We start from the raw sequence: 14,832 nt of genomic DNA, 5'->3' as shown, positions 1-14,832 counted from the left end.
GTTAATAGTGTGATATGTTGTGTGTAGGGTGTATTAGGATGATCAAAGCACTCAGTCATTGAGCTAGAAGAATTAACCAAATGTGGTTAATCTCCCCGCCCCCTCCTTGAAATGAACCCACGGCCCTATGCCAATACGCTGACAATTCATCCCGGGAGCCAGACTTTAGATACGAGCCTGAAATAAACATTCTTAAGAGAATTTTCAATAATTTATAGCAAAGAATTCAAATAAAAAATTTGTTTTTGTTTATGAAATATTCAGTTTTTAGTCTCAAAATTTTCCTGCATTCTACTAGATTTCAGCCAGAACAGTTGTCACCCATTCATGCTTATAAATTAAAATCAATTATTTTTAATCAGTTCATGGTGATTACTAAACAATTTTCCTTAGAACAATAGTATTTTGCAAAATCCTTACTTGTGTCAGCAAATTAACAAAAGGCCAACCCCTGACATAGAATCAGGAAAATAAATGCTTGCCAAGGGAACCTCTAGCCTGAAGAAAACCCAATAGATGTGGGGCACATTTTTCCCTGGCATTCACATTTTAGGGGGTTGATGACCTAGATGTAAGTCCCCTTTAAACAACAACCATCATAATTATCATCATCACCATACATTTTAGTTATTTTTGTTTTCTCCAACTAAGGAACCACCATTTTTAGTAAATAAGTGAAGAAATGGAGCGAAGTTTATTACTCTAAAATCATATTCAGACATCACAAGTCTCACCATCATACCATTCTGACTGCCAGTTAACTTGTTAATTGATAATAATTATACACTTAAGAAAATGGAAATTGCAACATCATGAAGGTATTGGTCGTTTGTGTTAATTTTCAAGACATGGAACGATGTCATGTAGGTATGTAAACGATCAAAGTTTCAGACCCATTGGAGTGTTGCTACAGGTCTCCCCACGTGATTGGTCGTGGAGGAATCAACTCCAGTATACGGACTCTGGTGTAGCGTAGTTGACTTGCAGTCCGTGCAGTGAAGTGTTCCCCGTCAAACATGCCTCAACGACAGAGAAGAGCACGCTATCAACAACTGTCGCCGTTTGAGAGGGCTCAGATAATTGGTCTGTGTGAGGCTGGATTATCGCTAAGGACTGTCGCTGCACGTGTTGGCCGACAGGCATCTATGGTACAACGTGTATGGCAGCAGTGGTCAAATGAAGGTACCCACACTCGTAGACCTGGCACAGGCCCAGCGCTACAGACAACTGTGAGAGAGGATCGCCGCATCATTCGGATGGCGCGGATGGAACCCCATGCAACAGCAGCGCAAATTCGAGCAGCTGTGGCACCCCACGTTGCACAACAAACAGTTGGTAATCACCTGCATGTAGCTGGCTTACGAGCCCGTATCCCTGCAGAAGGTGTTCCATTGACTCCACAACAGCGTCGTGTAAGGCTCTTCTGGTGTCGAGAAAGATCGACGTGGGTCGACGAATGGCATAGGGTCGTCTTTAGTGATGAATCGCACTTCTGTCTTGCCTGCAGTGATCGCCGGAATCGTGTGCGCCGACATACCGGGGAGAGGGGTCCCCCAGATCTTATTGTCGAGAGACACACAGGGCCAACACCAAGCGTTATGGTCTGGGGAGCTATTGGCTTTAATGTGAAATCACAATTATTGCTTGTTGAGGGCACTATGACTGCTCGACAGTACGTTGATAGGGTACTCAATCCAGTGGTTGTCCATATAATGGCGAACATTGATAATGGGATGTTTCAGCAGGACAATGCCCGGGTTCACACTACATGCATCTCCAGAGAAGCTCTCCACGACATCACAACCTTAGAATGGCCTGCCAGATCCCCAGACCTCAGTTCTGTTGAGCATGTGTGGGACATGATGGGTCGACAACTGGCCAACCGTCCTCAGCCACCCACAACTCTGGAACAACTGACCCGTGCTGTGCAGCAAACATGGGCCACAATTCCTCAGGAAGCGATCTAGGGCCTTATTGACTCCATGCCTCGACGAATTCATCAATGTATTGCAGCTCGTGGTGGGCACATCCTGTATTGATTGTTGTCCACACTTGCGGTCAGAGGGACCTGAAAGTGTAATAATCGAATCACAACCGAACACTCGTCCTGCATGTTCAGTTGCAGCAATGTAGCACCACTCCTTCTGGATTGCAACATTTTCTTCAGTGTAGTTTGTGATCTCACGAGTTTCTTATTGTAACATTACAACACATCTGCAAGTTTCATGGAAACATCTATATATATGAAAGAACATGTCCTGACTGACTGACTGATTCATCATCGCCGAGCCAAAACTACTGGACATAAAGAAATGAAATTTTGAGGATACATTTATATTACAATGTAAGTGCTCGCCAAGGGAGGATTTTAGGATATTCCATCGCTAAGGGGTTGAAAAGGGGGGTAAATTTTTAAAATTAGTGTATATATATCTCAAAACTTTGAAAGTTTACAAATGTACAAGATGGTATTTAGAATCTCCTTTAAAAATAAAGAAATACGTATTTTTTTTGTTTTCGGAAATTCCCAATAGGAGGGGTGAAAAAGGATGAAAAAGGGGTTGAATGCCTTTAAAGAGGATACTTATATTTCAGAAACTGAAGATATTTCAGACCTGAAAATTGGTATTTGGGAACTCCTTTAAAAATAAAGAAATAGGTACCTTTTTGTTTTTGGAAAATCCAAATAATACAGGGTGAAAGGGGGGGATTTTAAAAATGAGTGTATATATCTCAAACCTTAAAAAATGGTATTTCGAATCCCCTTTAAAAATAAAGAAACACGTTTTTTTTTTCTTGGAAAATCCCAATAGGAGGGGTGAAAAGGGTTAAATAGGGGTTGAATGCCTGTAATGAGGATACTTATATCTCAGAAACTGAAGATATTACAGACCTGAAAATTGGTATCTGGAATCTCCTTCAAAAATAAATAAACACTTATTTTTGTTTTTTGGAAAATCCAATTAATAGGGTTAAACAGGAGTGACAAATTGGGGTGAATTTTTAGAAACTATATCTACAGTATATCTCAGACACATAAAATATTACAGTCGTAAAAATTGGTATTTGGATTCTCCTGTAAACGTAAGAAACATAGGTGATTTGTTTTTCGAAAATCCACTTAAGGGGGACGCCCTAGCATTTTCCAAGGCCTCGATTCACTCACACTCATTTTATAGGCTGTTTGTACGATAGGTTCGCCACTCCCAAAGGCATTTTATTACCTTCTGCCAGGTTCAAATTAGGCCGCCCCTAACATGGAGTCAGATGCCTTTTGTAGCAGCTCCTCTGGAGTACAGACGCTACGTGTTTTCCCCTTCCACCATCTCCACCATACCGAAGTCCACCTTCTCCGCCGTAGATGCCGCTGAGGTCTTCACACATAACCCAGGGCAAGGGTCCTCCATATTTATGACCCCTGGAGAGAAGTTGTCCCAGTATTTTAAAGCCCCCAGGATTTGGGCTACCTGTTGGTCTGCAGGTTGTATTGGGTATTTCAACCAGCCCTACATACTGTAGGGACCTCCTATCCACCTGAGGACGTGCTCTGTAGTGGTCAGGTTCCCCTGGTTACTTATTGGAAGTTAACCCCACCCACAAAGGCTGAGGTTATTTGCAGTGCGTATTCATTACCTACTAAAATCTCAAAACTAGTATGAACAAAATATTGCTTACAGCATTATGCCAAAGGACAACATTTGGACCTTAAGGAAAAAAATGTCCTCACCTACACATTTCTTGAAAGGATAAATAGTGACAGACGGACTTGAAGAATGAAGTGAAAATTATAATATAAATGATTCAAAATATGTGAATTGGCCCCCTATTTCACCAATATTACCCAACTGTAAAAATTATGTTCTTTAATAGTAGTAAATGAAATATATTTTTGCTATAGCTAACTTTGTAAAATCAAAATATTATGAAAATTATAGACAAATGATTTTTAATGCTATGTTTAAAAATGCAAGTTGTAAATTAACGAATTTCATGTATAATATATAAACAAGAACAACTATTAAGCATGCCACACAGGTGACATCATTTTTCATAAAGAGACAAATATTTTCATGTTATCGAGCCGCTATAAGATTTTTTTAAATGTTCAAACTTGTAAACATCTTTCATAAAAATTTTAGTGTAAACATATTTGGTTTCCTCCCTTTTTAACAAATGACACATCTCTGTTTTGACCGCTGTGACTATCTTTCCACTTAACCTGTTGAGTTGTAAATGGTGTTCCTCTAAAAATGTTAGAACTTTTTTGTTTCATTAAATGTATTTCATAACAAGTATAGTGATTTTATGCACTGATGGTTGTAGTTATTGCTTTAAGAGGATGTTCAGCTGTGTAATGTTTGTTTCATTAGCATAGCTGTTAGTGATACAACTGCCATCATCAAAGGCCTGGTACTGCCAGATATTTAAGAATGACAGGAGGGCTGGTATGAGGTTAAAATGACACATGTAGCTCATTTCCATTGGGGCTGAGTCTGAAAAGGGCTCTACCACCTTGGCACGAGGACAGGAGTTTTGTCCAGCTTCATGGTTAAATGGTTATCATGCTGGCCTTTGATCAAAGGAGACCCGGGATTGGTTCCTGGCTGGGTTGGGGATCTTAACATTCATTGGTTAATTCTTCAGTTTCAGGGGTTGGGTGTTTGTGCCGACTTCAGCATTAGAATTTATCGTAGGTAGGGACCCATCCTCACAGATGCGCAGGTCACCTATAAGGTGTCATGATTATTTTAAACTATGACTGTTCAATTTTGTCCATATTGACTTACAATCAATCTATGAAGATACTCTTCTCCTCGTCATTACTTCACATTTTATTATATTACCTCCCGTACATGTTTCAAGAGCTCAACTGCTCCCTTCCTCAGTGGTAAGAAACATCAACAAAAGTCCTTGGACTTGCTATTATAATCTATGCTATACTCTACATTGTACAATTTAAACATCCCTAGTGTTAATAAAGTCTTATCTTACTCTCATTTTCCAAATTTGTTCTATCTTAAGTTCACTGACACATTGTACAACACTGTCATCAGTAATCATCATCATCATCATCATCATCATCATCAATGGCCCACTCCAGTCGCCCAGGTGTGGTTAACAAGCCTCCTCCACTCCTTTCTGTCCTTCCACTTTTCCTGCTCCATTACTTCCACCACATCCAATCAAGCTTCTCTGTCCTTCCAAATTTGATCCATCGACCTTCTTCTCGGTCTTCTAACTGGTCTCTTTCCAATTCCCTTCTTGCTACCTATTCCTTTCCCATTCTTTTTTACAAGTCTGAGCCATCTCAATGCTAAAAAGAGAAAGATGTTCCACCTATTCAATACAATAATAAATTGTTGCACAAATTAATGTTGCAACATGTTTAATCTGTCTTGCCATTTTTGTATTGGCTGATGATGACATGGATATATGTCGAAACCAGTCCCATAACATATTAAACATGTTGCAACATTAATTTGTGCAACAATTTATTATTGTATTGAATAGGTGGAACATCTTTCTCTTTTTAGCATTGTAAATATTAGTTCAATACGGATCAGTGATGAAGTTTTTAACTTTAAATGAACCATCTCAGTCATGCTTTCTGTATCTTCTGTACTAACGGTTCTATACTTAGCTCTTCTCTGATTTTAATATTTTGAATTCTCTCTCTTCTTGTCTTTTTAACCGATGTTTTTAAAAATTTAATTTGTACTGCTTGAATCTTACTATCTTGTCTCTTATTAGTTACCAGTGTTTCTAGTCTGTATGTTACAATTGGTATGAAATACTGTTTATATAATGTTAATTTCATTCTCTCGTCATTCCATAAAATCTCCCTAACTTGACGATAAAATGTTATACCTTTATGTAGTCTGTTATTAATTTCAGGGTTGATTTCATTCCTTCCATTAATAATGGTACCCAGATATGTAAACTTTTCTACATTCTCTAACCGTTTTCTGCCTATGTTCACTTGGCTTCTCTTTTTCTCTTTTCCACAGTGCATGACTACAGTTTTTTTTTTTTTTTACTACCAGTAATTACATTCCAAATTCTTTCAGATTTTCATTCCAAACGTCCAGTCTCTTGTGTACTTCCTTTTCTCCCTTTTCCCAAATCACCACATCTTCTGCAAATACCAAAGCATTCATTTCATCACTAATGATACTCTGTTATACACGTTTCATTATTTCATCCATCAATATAATAAACAATAATGGCGAAAGTGCACTTCCTTGCTTGAGACTTTTTTTTGTATACAGTGTTTCAGAATCGCCACTCCCCACTTGTACACTGCTTTTACTCTCATGACACAATATTTTTATCTTCTTAATTAATGATTTTGGTACATTCCTTTTCAGTAGGCATTCCCATACATGTTTTCTCTGAACTGTATCATAAGCTTTGTCCAAATTCAAAAATATGAAGATGATTTCCTTGTTCCTTTCCAGATGTTTTTCCATTATCGTTCGCACTATAAATATCAAGTCTATTGTTGATCTATTTGGTCTAAAGCCATATTGTCCTTCATATAACTGTGTTTCTATTATATCCCTCAGTCTTTTGTCTGTGACTATCTCCATTATTTTTAGCCATGTGATAATAGGGTTATACCTCTATAATTTTCACATTTCTTCCTATTTCCTTTCCTGAACAATGGTACAATGCTTCCTTGTTGCCAATCTTCAGGTATCCTTTCATCCTTCCATATGGCATTGAGGGCTCGGTATAGCCACTGTAGTCCAATGCTTCCTGCTGCCTTAATCATATCCGTATTTAATTCGTCTTTTCCACTTGCTTTACCTTTGGTCATTGCTTTCACTGCCCTTTCAAGTTCCAACCATGTTATCAGATTCTCTTCTTTTCCTCCATCTATTATTTCCATTTTCTTATCTCCTTCTTTCTCCAAGCAGTCATCCTCATTGTACAGTTTTTCAAAATACTTTGCCATCACCTTCTGAAGATCCTTTTCATCATGTACTATGGATCCATCTTCTCTCTCTAATGCCTTGAATTTTTCTTGATTTATTCTTTTCGAGTTTATCACTCTGTATGACAGTTTCTGATTTCCTCGACTCTCTTGCTCACTTTTGTTGGTAAACTCTCCCCAACATTTCTCCTTTCTTCCTTGATACTCCTCTTTACTTGTAGTTTCAAACTTTTTTTATTCCACATGTAACTTTTCTATCTTATTCTTATCCCTCTGATACGTTTTTGCATTTCCTTATCCATTTCTTTCTTCACCTTGCTCTCCTTTTTTTTTTTTTTCCCCTACCACTGTGTCTCCTTTCCCTTAACCTTTGCTTTTGTTTTTCCGCATACCTCAATTGCTGCTTCCACAAATGTCTGTCTTAAATTGTCCCACTCTTCTTCTCCACTTCGTATTTCCGTGTTAGGCAACTTCCTTTTTATACAATCTTGGAATGCCATTCTTTCATCCTCCTCCAATTCCCAAATCCAGATCTTTGGTTTCTTCTTTAATACAGTTTTAGGGATTTTTACTTGTTTTAATTCCACAATTAATAATCTATGATCACCCTCCATACTTTCACTGGAGATTACCTTCATATTCATGACGTATCTTCCCCATTCTCAGTCTGGTGTTATAAAATCAATGAGTATTCCATACTGTCCATCCCAACTATATCGGCTGATCTTATGGCTATTCCTCTTCATAAACCATGTGTTCTTTATTATCATGTTATTTCTGATATAAAAGTCCAACAGTTTCTCTCCATCTTCATTTCTATTTCTTTACTGTCATCAATAAGAGAAATCATACATCATATCTTGAAAATGTTAACACATCCCTTTTCTGTGTTTAAACTGTTTAATAATTTATCCCCAATATGTCCTTTAGTAAAAAAAGCCTTGCAAAATTAAAATTCACAACAAAAATATGAATAAAATCCTGTTAAATCAGCCACTATACGCTAAAATGTTGAAAGGCTCTCTGCTCTATTCTTGAAAATATTTCTCCTTTCCTTAAATCATGTTCCTTCTTTTACACCTAAAATGAAAAACATTATTATTAAATTTCTTAATATGCAATTCAAATATCTTATTTGTATACGTTATTCCAAAACTGTCATTTGACTTACTGCTAAGGTTGTAAGATCTTTCATATAAAACTGGAATTTTTCCAATTAATCACATTTGATCATACAAGCCATAACTGTGAAGTTCCTTTTATGCCTTTCAACATTTTATTCATTTTTTGTTGTGAATTTTAATTTTGCAAGGCTTTTTTTTTTTTTTTTTACTAAAGGACATAATAGGGATAGATGATTAACAAATTAGACACAGAAAAGGGATGTTTTAACGTTTTCAAGATATTATGTATAGTTTATCTTATTGATGACAGTGTTGTACAATGTGCCAGTGACCTTAAGATAGAACAAATTTGGAAAATGAGAGTAAGATAAGACTGTAGTAATACTAGAGATGTTTAAACTCTACAATGAAGAGTATAGGGTAGAATTAAGACATAGATTATAATAGCAAGTCCAAGGAATTTTGTTGACGTTTTGTACCGCTGAGGAAGGCAGCGGATGAGCTCTCAAAACTTGTACAAGGGGTAATACTATAAAATGAGAAGTACTGACAAGGCGGAAATGTTTTCGTAGATTGAGATTGATATAGGGCGTCATCTCAAACGTCTGTACCATGCCTCTCCATAGGTCATACGCCATTATTATTATTATTAGGGGCCGATGACCTTCGATGTTAGGCCCCTTAAAACAACAAGCATCATCATCATCATCATCATTATTATTATCATTATTATTATTATTTTTATTTTTATTTTATATATATAATTCGCTGGGGCATCAAGGACCATGTTAAGTCTTGTTGCATCTGACAATGAACTTGGCCTTCTTTAGAGCCCATATTTCCCTCATTCTTTGTGAGTGGGGCCTGCTTACGCTCCTCTGTCCAAGGGGCACCGTGTCTTCTATTCGGTTGCTCGTCTCGGTTTAGCCAGTTCGTCAATATTTTCTTGTGGAAGCGATCTCTGTTAAGGGCATCTTCAGCTGAGATATGTAGCATTTGCAGATCTTCTTTGGTATTTCTAAAGCAGGGAATTGGGTTTTTATTTAAATTGTTGTTGTCGGTGTTGGTGTAGACACGATATGGGCTTTTGGGCTAATTGCCTTGTCAAGAAAACAAGGTGAAACTTTTTACGTTTCTCAGAGAACTTTGCTCTGTGACTTCCTGAGGAAATCTTCTACAATAATGAGGGTTTGAATTTAAGATTGTTTTATTGTTGATGCTGTAGTGGTATGCTCATTTGTCACCAGGTGGCTTGCTGTATGCTGGCACAGCACTCCAAGCGGAGCTGATGACAACATTAAGCTCCCATTTAAGACGTTCATCACACCATGTGTGTGTGAGGAGTAACAGAAGACATCAGACAAATCAGGGACGATGCAGTAGAAGAAATAAATAGAAACTAATAAAATAAAATGCAATGAAAGACACCAGGATAGAACAGAATGAAGAGAAAGTATGTGGAGAAAACCAGATGATAATGTGAGACATGAAAGGAGGGGGCATAACTTATGAAAGTATGACATTAACACATAGCTTGGAATGAACCAACTGGTGATGATGAATGTACAAATTTGGAAAACACCGAAACGAAATAACAATATTGAAAGGATAGGGAAGAGAACTACCTACGTAAATTCTTAATGGCTGGCAACCATGTATTACTTAATTGATAGCCAGTGTCCATGTTGAAATTGTTTAGGATTTTTACGTATTTCCGCAGCTTCCTGTATAATCCTAAATCTGTAGTGTTCAGTGTGGGTAAAAGCTCAAACATCTTGGAACACAACATCATGACCTGACGATAGGGCGTGCTCAGCTATTGCAGACTTGTCTGGCTGGTTGAGATGGATATTTCTTTCGTGTTCCTTGATGCGAGTCTCAATGGACTGGCAAGTTTCGCCAATGTATATTTTGCCGCAAGTAGAAGGAATCTTGTATACCCCAGGGTGTAATAGTCATGTCTACAAGCATGGGCCATATTATAATAATAATAATAATAATAATAATAATAATAATAATAATAATAATAATAATAATAATAATAATAATAATAATAATAATAATAATAATAATTGTTATGGAGTTATCCGTGGAAGGCAGAGGTGAAAGAAGGTGCAGGCTGGAATGGGTCTAAGTACAAAGCTGAAAGATGAATTAAAATTTCAATAAAGGTTATATTTTCAATAGTAGAAAAACTTAACAAATTTCACATAGAATTTAAACAAATAACAACAACTCGACCGCTATCCACTAATCAGGTACAAGGTATAATTTTACAAACGAACGCCCGAGTTTCAGGGTCTTTACAAGTTCTGGGCTTCGAGCCCCAATTACACAATCCTCGAGCTACTAGCCCAACTTTACCAAGGGACACTCATTTGATCAAAGGGCAGAAATCCCCTTCATTCAAGGAGCACTTGCTCCCACCTCGTAATGTTAGGCCTCCTAGAGGCACTTTTCAAAACACCCGAAAGAGCTGACCCACTCTCAATCTTTCAAGCCTATTCAAGGCAATACCATACCTTACAATCACTTGCCATCAAGGCACAAGAATTAAACAGGGGTATCTTGTACCCAGCCTACAGGGCCTTAAAAGAAAAATAATAGGTTAATTTAAATGGCCCTAAATGCAAAAAGAATGCAGGCGTGAATCAGCACTCCCAAATACACTTTTTAAAACCTAAGAGGCACTAGGCCGATGACACAGGGGCTATTCCCAAACTAGGGAGGTGACTCGTATAAGAAAAATATTAACACATTAAGGAAGAGTAGAAAATCGGTTACGAAAACGTAGTCACCTCCAATCAAATAAAGGAGAGCTCGAGAGGGTAAAGCACTCTCTATCCCTGAATTACAATTAAAGATAAATGAAGTTTTACAAAGACTGAAAAAGGTTTACAGGTTTCAAGAGATAGGTTACATATTAAAGGTTTCAGACCTTCCCTGCAGTTTAGACTGCTGAGCTAGCGAGAAATAAAGATGTTAAGTGGCCATTACCTTGTAGAAGAGCTGATGCCAGATGAAAGAGGCGTTTCCCGCCTCCTGCTACACTTCCATACACAAGGCTAGATGTTGTTCGAGTGGCCAGGAGCCATGAAAATCAGCAGTTTTTATACACTCGGGGAAGATTCGAGACCTTTCATGAATAATTAAGACACACCCACTCAACTTTATTGGCTGGCTAAAAGTTACACATCAAAATTGAAGAAGGACACGATTGGTCAAAAATTAATTACAGAAATTCTGGATTGACTATGTTCAAAACTGGCGGAAAGAAAATATTTATATTGCCAACCCACAAATGAAAAAAACAAAATTTAGTTATAGGAAAACTTACGAGTACAAAATATCTTCAAGAAAAGTTCCTTCACTTCACACCAGGGTACATGATCATAGTTTTTTAGTAGAGACATCTATAAGAGAATGTCCACACTTCTTGATTAATGGAAAACAAAACAAGTTGAACTCCACACAATATTGACAACTTTGTAATCACAAAATTTATGGTAGTGCCATCTTCTGAGAAAACTTATAAGTGGATACAGATGTTAAAGTTTAGAGTTTCTCCTGTAGAGGAGTACTTAACGGCGGAAAATTCAAATATGCAGCGTATAGGTGTACCAGCCAGTACAACAACAACAACAACAATAATAATAATAATAATAATAACAACTTATTATTACTGTATACGGAGATAGTTTTACAATCTTAAACGAACTGAAAATCAGAATGATAATACTGAAGTCCATTAGTGAGGAGCCTGACACAATTAAGTGGAAGCAATGCCAGACTCAGCTATGGAAACAGTGGTTGCCAACCCACGCTTCCCAATTGAGAGCCACAGGTTCCCCTTTTAGTCACGTCTTACGCAGTGGATATCGTGGGTGTGTTCTATCAGCCCCACCCACATGGTATTTTATTGCTCCTATAGCTTTTGTTTTTGGAGCGCCCCTTCCACCCACACAATCCACCTGCTGCCAAAGGTCCTAACACCCCCACTGAAAAATATTCCTGGGTACGGCCTTGCAGACCTCCATAGTGATCATAAGTATCATGGAGAAATATGTGAAGATCCTGGAGAAAACCCGTTCCTTTTCTACTTTACAAATATTGCATATAGCCGCCACGATTTGAACCTATACTGCAGCATTAGATGAGCTATTTCACAAATAACTGAAAGTCAGATCATTTACTCATGCAACAAAAGATTTCTGAATTTCAGACATTTCAGGAAATTTTACCAGCAATTACACTTTTCCCTACCACTTCAAATTCAGTAATTTTTCATGTTCTTTTGGTCCTACTGGTTCTGTAGCAACCCTGGACTACTACAGTGACTACTACACAATCATTCACCAGTACTCACCGGGGTCATATTTCTTAGGTAACCTACTAACCGTCCCATACGATCAACAAAGTCATCTTCAAAGCATCGGGTGTTGATTGCTATGAAGCAATGGCCGAGATTGGCTGATGATCCATCTTCACTACTCCAGTTTCGAATAAATGGTCCATATTTAGCCGCTGAAACAAGGGACACAAGATTCTGATTAAGACCTATGACCTATTACACTAAGTTTTCATTTTCTTGTTCTTGTATTGTGGCAAGTGCTCCCCGACACTTTCACGTTGGAACTTCTTTCGATAACGGGAAAATACAGTTCTTCCAAAAAATAATATGGTATATAATTTTCCAAAACAAAAATTATGAAAGTTGGACTACGTAGGATAATATCATTGTAAGATGAAGTGCACTCAAGGGAGAAATCTCCACTTGCTTGCATTTCTGCCAAAACAAAAGGGTCTTTAACTTTGTCAGTAACTTGAAGTCATACTTTACTCTGACATAAATAGCATGGTAGTGCTTGTTTATGAGAACTGAGTTAGCTAATGATCATGTGAAACATAGCAAAACATACCTGCCAAATTTACAAAACAAAAAATCAGGATATTTTGAGAAGAAAATCAGGAAATACAATTGGTCAAAGTGTTTATTCTACATGTCTTGCACAATACAGGAGTACTATGGTAGGCCCCTATCTATATATATAAAATTGGATGTTGGTATATTTGACGTTAATAGACCCAAAAACTACGGGAGCGATTTTGCTGAAAATTTCACAGTTTGTTCTTATAGTAGTTTGAACGAAATCCGATGGGTAGTTTTTTTATGATGGGTAATTTTAGGTAATTTTACTTAACTGCAAAGCCGCAAGAAGATTGGATCGACTTAATGGACAGATTGTCGTTAGGCGTTACGCTGTATCTTGATAGTCCGGTAATAAATGCTGTATATAGGTGGATGGGAACACATCACCAAGGAGGTTCATTTTTATGCCTGTTATTTGGAAATAGCAATCCAACATGCCGTGATCGAGATGTACTTTCATGTCATAGGACCGACTTTGATAGGTCTGCCAAGTTTGAAGAATGTAGGTGTGTATTATATGTGAAAAATATATATGAAACTGTGATAAATTATATAATATGAACTGTGGAATGAAACGAGTTATCACTCACTCCCAACGAAGAGAAACTGAGGGTTGCCAACGAGCAAAGGTGACTGTATGTAATCTACCACTATAGGTATATATATATATATATATATATCTTATTTTGCTACCGCTTTTTCCCCTCACCTGTGGGGTCATGGGTGCGAACTGCGTCGCACAGTGGATTTGGCCCTGTTTTATGGCCGGATGCCCTTCCTGACGACAACACTATATGGAGGGATGTAATCACTATTGCGCGTTTCTGTGGAGGTTTGTAGTGTGGTATGTTGTCTGAATATGATGAGGAGAGTGTTAGGACGGACAAATACACCCAATCCCCGAGCCAGAAGTATTAATCAGAAGCAATTAAAATCCCCGACATGGCCAGGAATCGAATCTGGGATCCTCTGAATGGAAGGCAAGTACGCTGACCATTCAGCCAACGAGTCAGACATAGTTTTACATATATATAAATGTCATTGTGTGAGTAGATATGGATTACACCTCCTCCTAACCCACCGAAGCGATTTCAACCGAACTTGGTACATTTAGTATCAGGAGAAATCGCGTGGGGACAAGACACCATAAGCACCCTTAAGGTTGGGGGAGAGGGGTTAGGATATAAAAATAATCAATAGTGTCGAATCCTTACTTTTAATGGGTCGCTGAAATAAATAGTGACACTCTGGAGTTTTTTAAGTACAAGTTAGGCCCCATTTGGGGTGGGGGGCTAGTATATTATAACACTTATTGTCTCAAAACCCAAATGTTGCTATACGAGGCTACAAGGCTAAAAATTAAATATCTCTATTCCCTCACAGGAAGTATGTGAGTGAGATGATCGGTCTCTGATAAGCCTTCCGAAAATAGTTTGAACTCAGCTCCACACGTGTGAATCAGTCTTGATCTTGGATGCCATTACTTAGCAAATGCATAATTTAATATATTGCATCATGCGCCCACACGATTATGCGAAGCACAATGCAATTTTATCAAGTAATAATAAACTAAAATTTGCCAGAATTGTCTTTAAATGGCTCTTGAAGTATCTAGAAAAGTCATTAGTTGCTATCTTTGAAATTCTGTCCCTCAATTACTAAACAAGACTCCAAATCTAGCAACTAGTCACTAGAATTGACTGGACCGATGTGAACGAACACTAACTTAGCATGCGAGAATGAGATATTGACAATTGATGTGTGCTGTGTTTGAGTCATCAGTCCATAGACTGGTTTGATGCAGCCCTCCATGCTACCCTATCCTGTGCTAACCTTTTCCT

General features: G+C 37.8%; 1 protein-coding gene across 1 annotated transcript in view; it reads right to left on the bottom strand.

Moving 5' to 3' along the window:
- Positions 1 to 14,832, bottom strand: part of LOC136874127 (uncharacterized oxidoreductase YjmC) — a 205,722-nt gene that overhangs the window by 28,286 nt on the left and 162,604 nt on the right. The gene's annotated exons all lie outside the window — the stretch shown is intronic.

Source organism: Anabrus simplex, chromosome 5 (genome assembly GCF_040414725.1).
Source record: "Anabrus simplex isolate iqAnaSimp1 chromosome 5, ASM4041472v1, whole genome shotgun sequence".
NCBI lineage: Eukaryota > Metazoa > Arthropoda > Insecta > Orthoptera > Tettigoniidae > Anabrus > Anabrus simplex.
Note: the sequence above shows the minus strand (reverse complement) of the source record. Positions and strands in the feature narration are given on the sequence as shown.